Below are 8214 nucleotides of genomic sequence, written 5' to 3' on the forward strand. Positions count from 1 at the left end.
CTAATTGGAGCCATTTTCCTCTATTTTTCTTTGCCAGTTTCCTCTCTTTAGCTTCAAAACCTTTGATTTTATTTCTGCTACTATACAGGGTGGGGCAAAAGGAGGTGTACAGTTGTTCATATGGAAAATAATACAATTAATAAATAATAATACAGGAATAAACTATGTTTCACGTACTCACAACTGTAAACCTACTCAGCATCTTCCCCCTTTTTAAATTCTCTGCACCTTTTACATAGCACTCTGTTCTTGTTTCACAGATGCACTATCTTCCATAGTCTGTTTTCTCAGAGTTACTCCTACCCCCCGGATCTGTGTCCCTGTATTTTCGTCTTTTCAGGTTCCTTAGCTGTTTCGCGGTGGCCTCCCACCCTCTCTCCCCTCTGTCCACTTTGCTATGATCCTCTCTGAGCCAATTTACCAACTTTGGTCTTTCAGTCTTTTTTATCGTCTAGTCCCTTTGGCATAATCCTGTTCAATCAGTCTCTCTTAAATGCCAATTCAGCCTGTTATCCGATTAGTGAAAAGCCTTAAACGGTTCTGTTTCCTACTTCATCAGACCTACATTTGCCATTTTTAATATTTCCAAACTCTGAGTCCACCAAAGCTCTGCACCACATAACTTGCCCTTGTAACATGGACACTCTCAGGTGGTCAGAGTTGGAAGTGAGGTAATAATTATACTGAGAATCAATGATGGTAAAGACCCTGAACATTTGCAGGTAAAGAAATGGAGGCTCAAAGGGGGAAAATGACAAAGCCCAGGTTAAACAGTGGGCCGGTAGCAAACCAGGGCTAGATCTGCGTCTCAGTGTTCTGTCCACGACACTGTCTACTTACTAGTCAGGTGACTCTCCTGGGTGGCAAGGCTTCCTCAAGGCCACCCGCTGGTAAGTGGCACTGCCACACTTGTTGACCACGAGGCCCCACGTCTCCCACTATGCACCGGCTCCTCCGTTCACACACTGATCTGTTGTGTACACAGTGTCCCTCGCTCACAGCGTGTGAAACTCCTCACTGTCCTGGTGTCCGGCCAATGGGAGCCACTTACTGTCTTCCAGGACAATCAGGCTTGGCCTCCTGCCTTCTTTCCATACGATTTTTAATAATCTCTCTCCAAGCACTGCAGACCTCTGGCGTGGACCGAGAAACCTGGGTTTGTTTAAGAGAACATTAATTTTCTCTGAGCTAGGATTACAGGCCGTCTAGAGCTTCTTAATGAACTGCCACCCCGCCTCTGTGAAGCATTTGTGCGTTTGCCAACACAAATGTGAAGGCTACACGAAGGACTGCGGGTTGTCCTTTCTGGAAATGAGGGTCTCTCAGATGTTGACCACTGATGGACCCTGGTGCTCGGTTGTTTCTCTGGTGAGACCACAGGGCTGCCTTGTCACTCCTCACCCCGCTCACATGCCCCCTGACCTCTTGCTCTTATTTTTATGGGCTTTTGGTAAATGAGACACTTTAAGACTCAATCCCGCCACTCGGTGAAGATAAAAATCAGGTTCAAACCTTGATTTATTTTATTTTTTTCCGGCTGCTTCTCCCTTGGCCTGGGCTTCTGGAAGACCACTTGAGCAAAACCCAAAAAATCCAGGTTCGGACCTGATGCTAATTGGCTGGATGTTGCTGGACAAGACGTGGCACCCCTGAACCTCAATTTCTTGATAAGAGTTCAATGACTGGTTCTCAAACCAGCTGTGACATTTGTTGCATTAAACACACTAGCCTCTGATTCTACAGTTTCATAGAATCCAGAGATTGAAATGGCAATGACCCCTCCTTGGTGTCACCCTAAGACGCTACACTGAACGTTGGCGAGGACCCTACTGGGAACCTCTCAACGGCACCTTCTCCGGGGAGCAAAGGTAAAAAACACTCTGCAAGAGAGACTGTCTTTGACAATTTTACCCCCTGATTTTAAGCACAGTGGTTCTGCTAAGCTGCTTATTTTTTTCCCCTGTGAAAACAATTTTGAGAAAAAATGTAAGCAGTGCAATTATACTGAACTTTCATAAGATGAAATGTTAATAAAATGAATGTTTGACCAATAAAATACTTGATGCCAAATTAAATGGGCCTGAAGGGAATTCTGCTTTGGAGCAAACTCCATGGGAAACAGGATGAAAAGGAAAATAATATTTTGGAGCAATTATATGAATTTCTCCAGAAATAAAAATATATAAATGCAAGGTTTTTTGGCTTGCCTAGAGAAGATAAAGCGTAGTGGGTAAAGATGTGGGAACTAAGGGCGGATTTCTCAAGTTCAAACCCCAACTTCGCTAGTTTTTGTCAGCCAGCCTCGGGCCAGTTACTTAACCTCTTTGTGCTTCAGGTTTCTGGGCTATAAATTGGGGCCAATAACAGTATTTTCCCCATAATCATGTTATGAGTATTGAGTTTCTACATGTAAGGCAGTTAGGAATGCCCAGTGCCCAAAAAGGGCCCAGTCTCCATTGACGATCATCATTAGAGAGGCACGGACTGGAACTGGAATGTTCTTGAGAGATTAGGTGTGAGATCTCTGCCTTGGGGCACGAGCTTTGGCTCCCTATTTTATCCAGGAGGCATCAGGGACCTCGAACTGTTAGTCAAGGACTTTCCCAAGGTCATGCAGCTGGGATGGAGGGAAAGGCATGTTGGCATTCAGCACGAGTGACCTATGGACTCCACGGTTCCTGCTCCTTTGTATAGCAACACAGTGAGGATCTGGAAAGCTCGGGGAGAACATTCTGCTGGGTGGTAAAGGGTCGCATAGTGTGGCAGGACACAGGAGAGAGTTGGAAAGTAAAATAGCTACCATTGCACAGGTTCACGTTTTGCAGCTGGGCCACCACACGCCACTAAAACATTTGCTCTGTGGCTCTGTGAAGTGTCCAGACTCAGAAGACAGCTGGACATGCATTGTGTGTCCTCAGAACAACGCAGTTACTCCAAATGATAGGCAACTTTTCCAAGTGGAATCACTTGCTTTAATGTAAAAAAAGGGTATCTGGCGTGAAGTCCTTTTGTTCCCATGACATGTGGATGGGAGTCTGTGGACTCTGAGTCAGACTTGAAAGTGGGTCCTGGCTTCACTCCCTGATTTGTCATGGCCCCTGACAAGCCTGGTCTTTCCAAGCCTCAGTTTCATCATCCTTAAAATGGGCCACTTGCATAACTGAGTTTTTACCAGGCGTCTGGCCTTGTGTTAGGTGCTGGGAACAGAGATGAACCAGCCCTGTACAGGGTCCTCTGGACTAAGGTACAGAAATGAATATTTGCGACTCTAATTCTCATGCAAGGCGCCAGGATCATTTCACTTTGAGGCGTCCAAAGGAATTTCTCTCTGTTCCCAGAGCCAGGACTGGCTCTATAATTACTGAGCCCAAATAAAGATTTGGTGTCTTTCCATGAACACGTACGCAGCCTTTGGTTCAAAAATTATGTAGGACTTGAAGATGAAGACAGCAGAGCCTTACACCAAGCTCAGGGCCCTTCTGAACGTGGGCCTGTGCATGTGGCAGGTCTTACACCGCCTGGCTGTCTGAAGGCGCTGCCCGGGGCCAGCCCTGTCTGGGGCACTTGTGCTTCCCCATATCACACAGGACTTATTCTTTGTTGCGTGTTGTCCGTTTCACGCTGTGAGAAAATAAACTCAAAGGCCGTCATCGTTGCCTCACTCACCCAATCCTCTAGAACAGTCCAGGGCATAGCGGGCTCTCAGTGAAATCGCATTAAGGATTGACCAGGAGACAGCCAATGGAAAGCCACTGCTCTTGCCCCTGGTCGAGGGTGGGCATTGGAACCCAAGTCTGCTACCCGAGCCCAAGCCCAAGCCCCCCCCTCCTGACCAGCACAGTGCAGAGCTTAGCGTGAGCGCCCCACAAATTCCTGGCGCTCGTTTCATTCCTGTGGCTCGTTTTCACAGTGGAAAGCCACTTGGCATCTCTGGCCTCAGTCTCCTCATCTGGAAAATGGGATAATCAGAGGGTCTACCTCTTGAGATTGTTTGGTAATGAGGTGACGTCATGCGTGAGACGCTGAGGACAGGGCCTGGCACGTCCCGTTAGCTCGTGTCCCTCTGGCTGTGATCTATGTGTCTCTGTGCACCGAGGTCCCTGAGAAGGGAATGGGGGGCAGGCGCTGCCGGAGGGATGTCCTGGTGAAACTGCTCAGTGTTTGGAATAAAGAGACAAAGGACAAGGGCGACGGAGGCGGGCAAGCCAGGGACACGCGGCCTGTACTCCTGCGGCCGGCCGGCCCGACGGTGTAAGCGCCGTCGGAGGAATGAAACGAGGAGGCCGGGCGGCTCCCGCCCGCGGGCTTCTCCGTTCTGACTCACGGGGCGCGTTTCGAAGACTCTAGCAAAGGGCTGAACAATTGATTTGGAAATATTTGAATTCTGGAACATGAAATGGAGCCCGTTCAGCTTCTCATGCACCCCCCCACCCCCCCCATAACAACGCAGGGCTCGTTTTCAACTCCAGAAATAACAAAAAGGGCCCGGAGACCACCCGGAGAAGGATTCCCAGCAGGCCTGGAGCGAGCGGGTCGGCCGCTCTGGGTAGAAAGGAGGCTGAGAGAGGAATTCCCACCCCGTCCATGTCCACGTCCACGTGGCTGGCCCGTGGCTTCACAGGGCCGGCCCAGCCCACTCGATGAGTGCAAATGGCCAAACTCATTTCACTGGAGTCACTAAAAACTTTTCAGGGGGGTGATAAATGATGTAAAACAACTCGAAGTTCTTGAAACAAATGACTTGTCAGCAAAACATTCTTTTACAGCAATAGACTTTTTTTTTTTTAACAGTTTTAGGTTTATGGACAAACTGAATGGCAAGTACAGACAGTCCCGTGTACAGTCCCAGCAACAGACAGTCCCCACCCAAGACTCTCTGTCATTAACACTGGGCACTGCTGCGCTGTGTTTGTAACAGTGGGTAAGAACCAGTACTATCGCATTGGTATTGAAGTCCATCGTGACATTAGGGTTTCCTTTGTGTTGTGCATTTTGCAGGTTTTGACAAATGCGTACGGTCAGCTCTCCTCCGTCACCGTGTCATACGAAGTCGGTTCACCCCGCAAACCTCCTCTAGTGCCCCGCGCTCCCCTGGTTACCCCTCCCGTCCCCCAGATCCAGCAGCTACTGATCTTTTTACCGTCTGGTAGCTTTAAGTTGTGCCCTAATTAGTTTACTGTGTCATGAACTGACACTCCAAAATACATTTATTTTTAAGAATTATAATATTTCACAGCTGGGGAGGTGCCCGTTGGAGTTTGCAGAGTTCCCTGCCACCTTCTCACCTTTTCCCTGTGGGGAGAGAAAGGGCTTTTTATCTCCATTTTAGTGACAATATTTTTCTTTCTTTCTTTTCTTTCTTTTCTTTCTTTCTTTCTTTCTTTCTTTCTTTCTTTCTTTCTTTCTTTCTTTCTTTCTTTCTTTCTTTCTTTCTTTCTTTCTTCCTTCCTTCCTTCCTTCCTTCCTTCCTTCCTTCCTTCCTTCCTTCCTTCCTTCCTTCCTTCCTTCCTTCCTTCCTTTCTTTCTTTCTTTCTCTCTCTCTCTCTTTCTCTTCCTTCCTTCCTTCCTTCCTTCCTTCCTTCCTTCCTTCCTTCCTTCCTTCCTTCCTTCCTTCCTTCCTTCCTTCCTTCCTTCCTTCCTTCCTTCCTTCCTTCCTTCCTTCCTTCCTTCCTCTCTCCCTCCCTCCCTCCCTCCCTCCCTCCCTTCTTTCTTTCTTGATTTCAGAGAGAGGGAAGGAGAGGGAGAGAGAGAGAGAAACATCAATGATGTGAGTCACTGATCGGCTGCCTCCTGCACGGCCCCTGCTGGGGATTGAGGCCGAAACCCGGACACGTGCCCTGACCGGGAATCGAACCGCGATCTCCTGGAGCCTAGGTTGACGCTCAGCCGCTGAGCCGCGCCAGCCGGGCTTAGGGCAATATTTAAGTGACCCTCTGGGCGCCCCGCCTCCTCTCCTGCTTCTCCTTTTTCTCTTTCTCTTGCCGTGATGGGCTCCATAAGGGAAGTTTTCTTCCCCTGAACTCAGCTTGTCTCCCAGATTGCCCGGTTCCATTTTTTGTGGAAATGTTTTCTCATCAATTCAAGGTAACCCAGTCACTTCTAGGCTGAAACAGCCTCTTCGGGGCGAGTACTCCATTAACTCTGGATTCCTGCCTTCCTCCCGAATCTTCCCCCACGTCCTGGAGGTGGTGTCAGTTCTGTGGCCTGGTCCCCAGGATAGTTCCAGTCCTGCCTCTGTTCCTCTCTGGCTAATCCCAGGACCTTCTCCTGCTCAGGGGCACAGGGGATGGTGCAGTTCCTCTGGGTGCTGCAGACCCTGAGTGGAGGTGGCGCCCCCCATGGTCTAGAGCTGGCATGTGGGGAGGGCAGTTTTGCACAGAAACCGGGCACTGATGGGGGATGCGGTAGGGGGAGCGTGAGGAGGGGGCAGCGAACCTTGCTTTCAAAGTGACTGTCTTGGTGGAGCGCTCCGCCTAGTGGCTTCATGATATTTTGAGATAAGCTGTTTCATATTTTTACAATAGGCCTTGGCCCGGTGTTATCACCCCTACCTTACCGATGTGGAAAATGCAGATAAGAAAATGCCAAGATATTCAGTGAGTTGTCCAAGATTTCGTAGCCAGTGGCGTGAGAGCCAGCAGCAGCATCTGGGCCTTGTAAACACTCTGGTTATGAAGGTGTTACCGGCACTGGCCTTGGCCTCTCTGGAGCCGCCTTCTGCCGCTGGAGGAGCCTCCCAGGGGCGTTTGCAGGACCAGAGCTTGAGGACCATGAAGGGGACTGGGGAGCTCTCCAGTCGTACCTCACTCTCTTTTTTTAAATTATGTTTTGATTACAGAGAGGGGAAGGGAGAGGGAGAGAGAGAAACAGCAATGATGAGAGTCATTGATCGGCTGCCTCCCGCACGCCTCCCACTGGGGATCAAGCCCAAAACCCGGGCATGTGCCCGGACTGGGAATTGAACTATGACCTCCTGGTTCATGGGTTAATGCTCAACCACTGAGCCACACCAGCAGGGCTCACGCCTCTCATTCTTAGTGAGACTTAAGAAGGTGAAGTGACTTTTGCAATGTCACACATCTAGCTCGTGGCAGACTGATCCCAGAGGTTTGGGACACAATCGGAACTTTCTGCTTCCCCATGACAACCAGATGGAATAAACGCTGAGTTCTCTATAAACTTTATTCAAATACAGGAAAGGCAGGATGGAGAAAATTATTATTTTTGCCATCTGGAAGAGGCATGGCAATTCGGATTTCTGGGCCTCCATCCATTTTTCATAAAGGGGTGATGGGGAAACAATATGATAAATAATAGATAATATCCAATTTTCATGTCGGCATTCTGGTCGGCTTGTGCTGGAAGTTAATAGCTTGGCTTTGCTAAGAGAACTCCCTAGGAGCTGTTTTTTTCTTGGCTGATCAATCTGAAAATGGTTTTAAAAGTTTGGAGTGTAGTCAGGCCCCAAGATAGCCGAAGTAGGCTGAAGATTAAGGCACAAATCCAATTTTACTTTTCTATTAAAAATAAAATTTTTATTAAAATGTTATTATGGACTCTGAGGGGCGTATTAGCTTTGCCGTTGACCGGCGGTGTGACCTTGGAGAACGACTCTCTTCATAAGCCTCCTTCTCATTGGAAATGTGCAGCATCCACCTCCCAGGATTAGCAGAGAATCGTTAGGTGAGGAAACGTATGTAAAGTGCACTTAGTAGGCCCACCAGTGGTCTGTCTGATTGCTACCAGTTGCCAGGATTCTCAGCCCTTGGGGGAGGGAGCAAAAATTGAAGGGCCTCTCTGAGTTTGTAAAGATAAGACAGATGGACCCTCGTTGCTCAGATAATGAAGAGGAAGGTGGCACTTTGCTTACATAGCACCAGGGCCAGATCCCTGTGCCAGTTCTCTGACATTTCAAGTCACTCTGTCAGGAAAGACTGAGGTCACCCCTACCGAGATCTGCTCCAGGGAAAAGGCCTTGGGGGCCCAAAGGAGAACTTGCTAGTCAGTCAGAGGAGTCAGGACTGGTGACCTGCCGACAGAGAGGTGGAGGTTGTATTAGTGAAGATTCTCCAGAGAAGCAGAACCAATAGATGTGTGTTTATAGAGAGGGAGGTTTATTTTAAAACATTGGCTCCCATGATTATACAGGCTGGCAAGCCCCAAATCAGCAGGGTGGGCCGGCAGCTGGAGGCCCAGGGAAGAGCTGATGTTGCA

The sequence above is a fragment of the Miniopterus natalensis genome, chromosome 1, assembly GCF_054644295.1.
Source record: "Miniopterus natalensis isolate mMinNat1 chromosome 1, mMinNat1.hap1, whole genome shotgun sequence".
In the NCBI taxonomy this organism is placed as follows: domain Eukaryota; kingdom Metazoa; phylum Chordata; class Mammalia; order Chiroptera; family Miniopteridae; genus Miniopterus; species Miniopterus natalensis.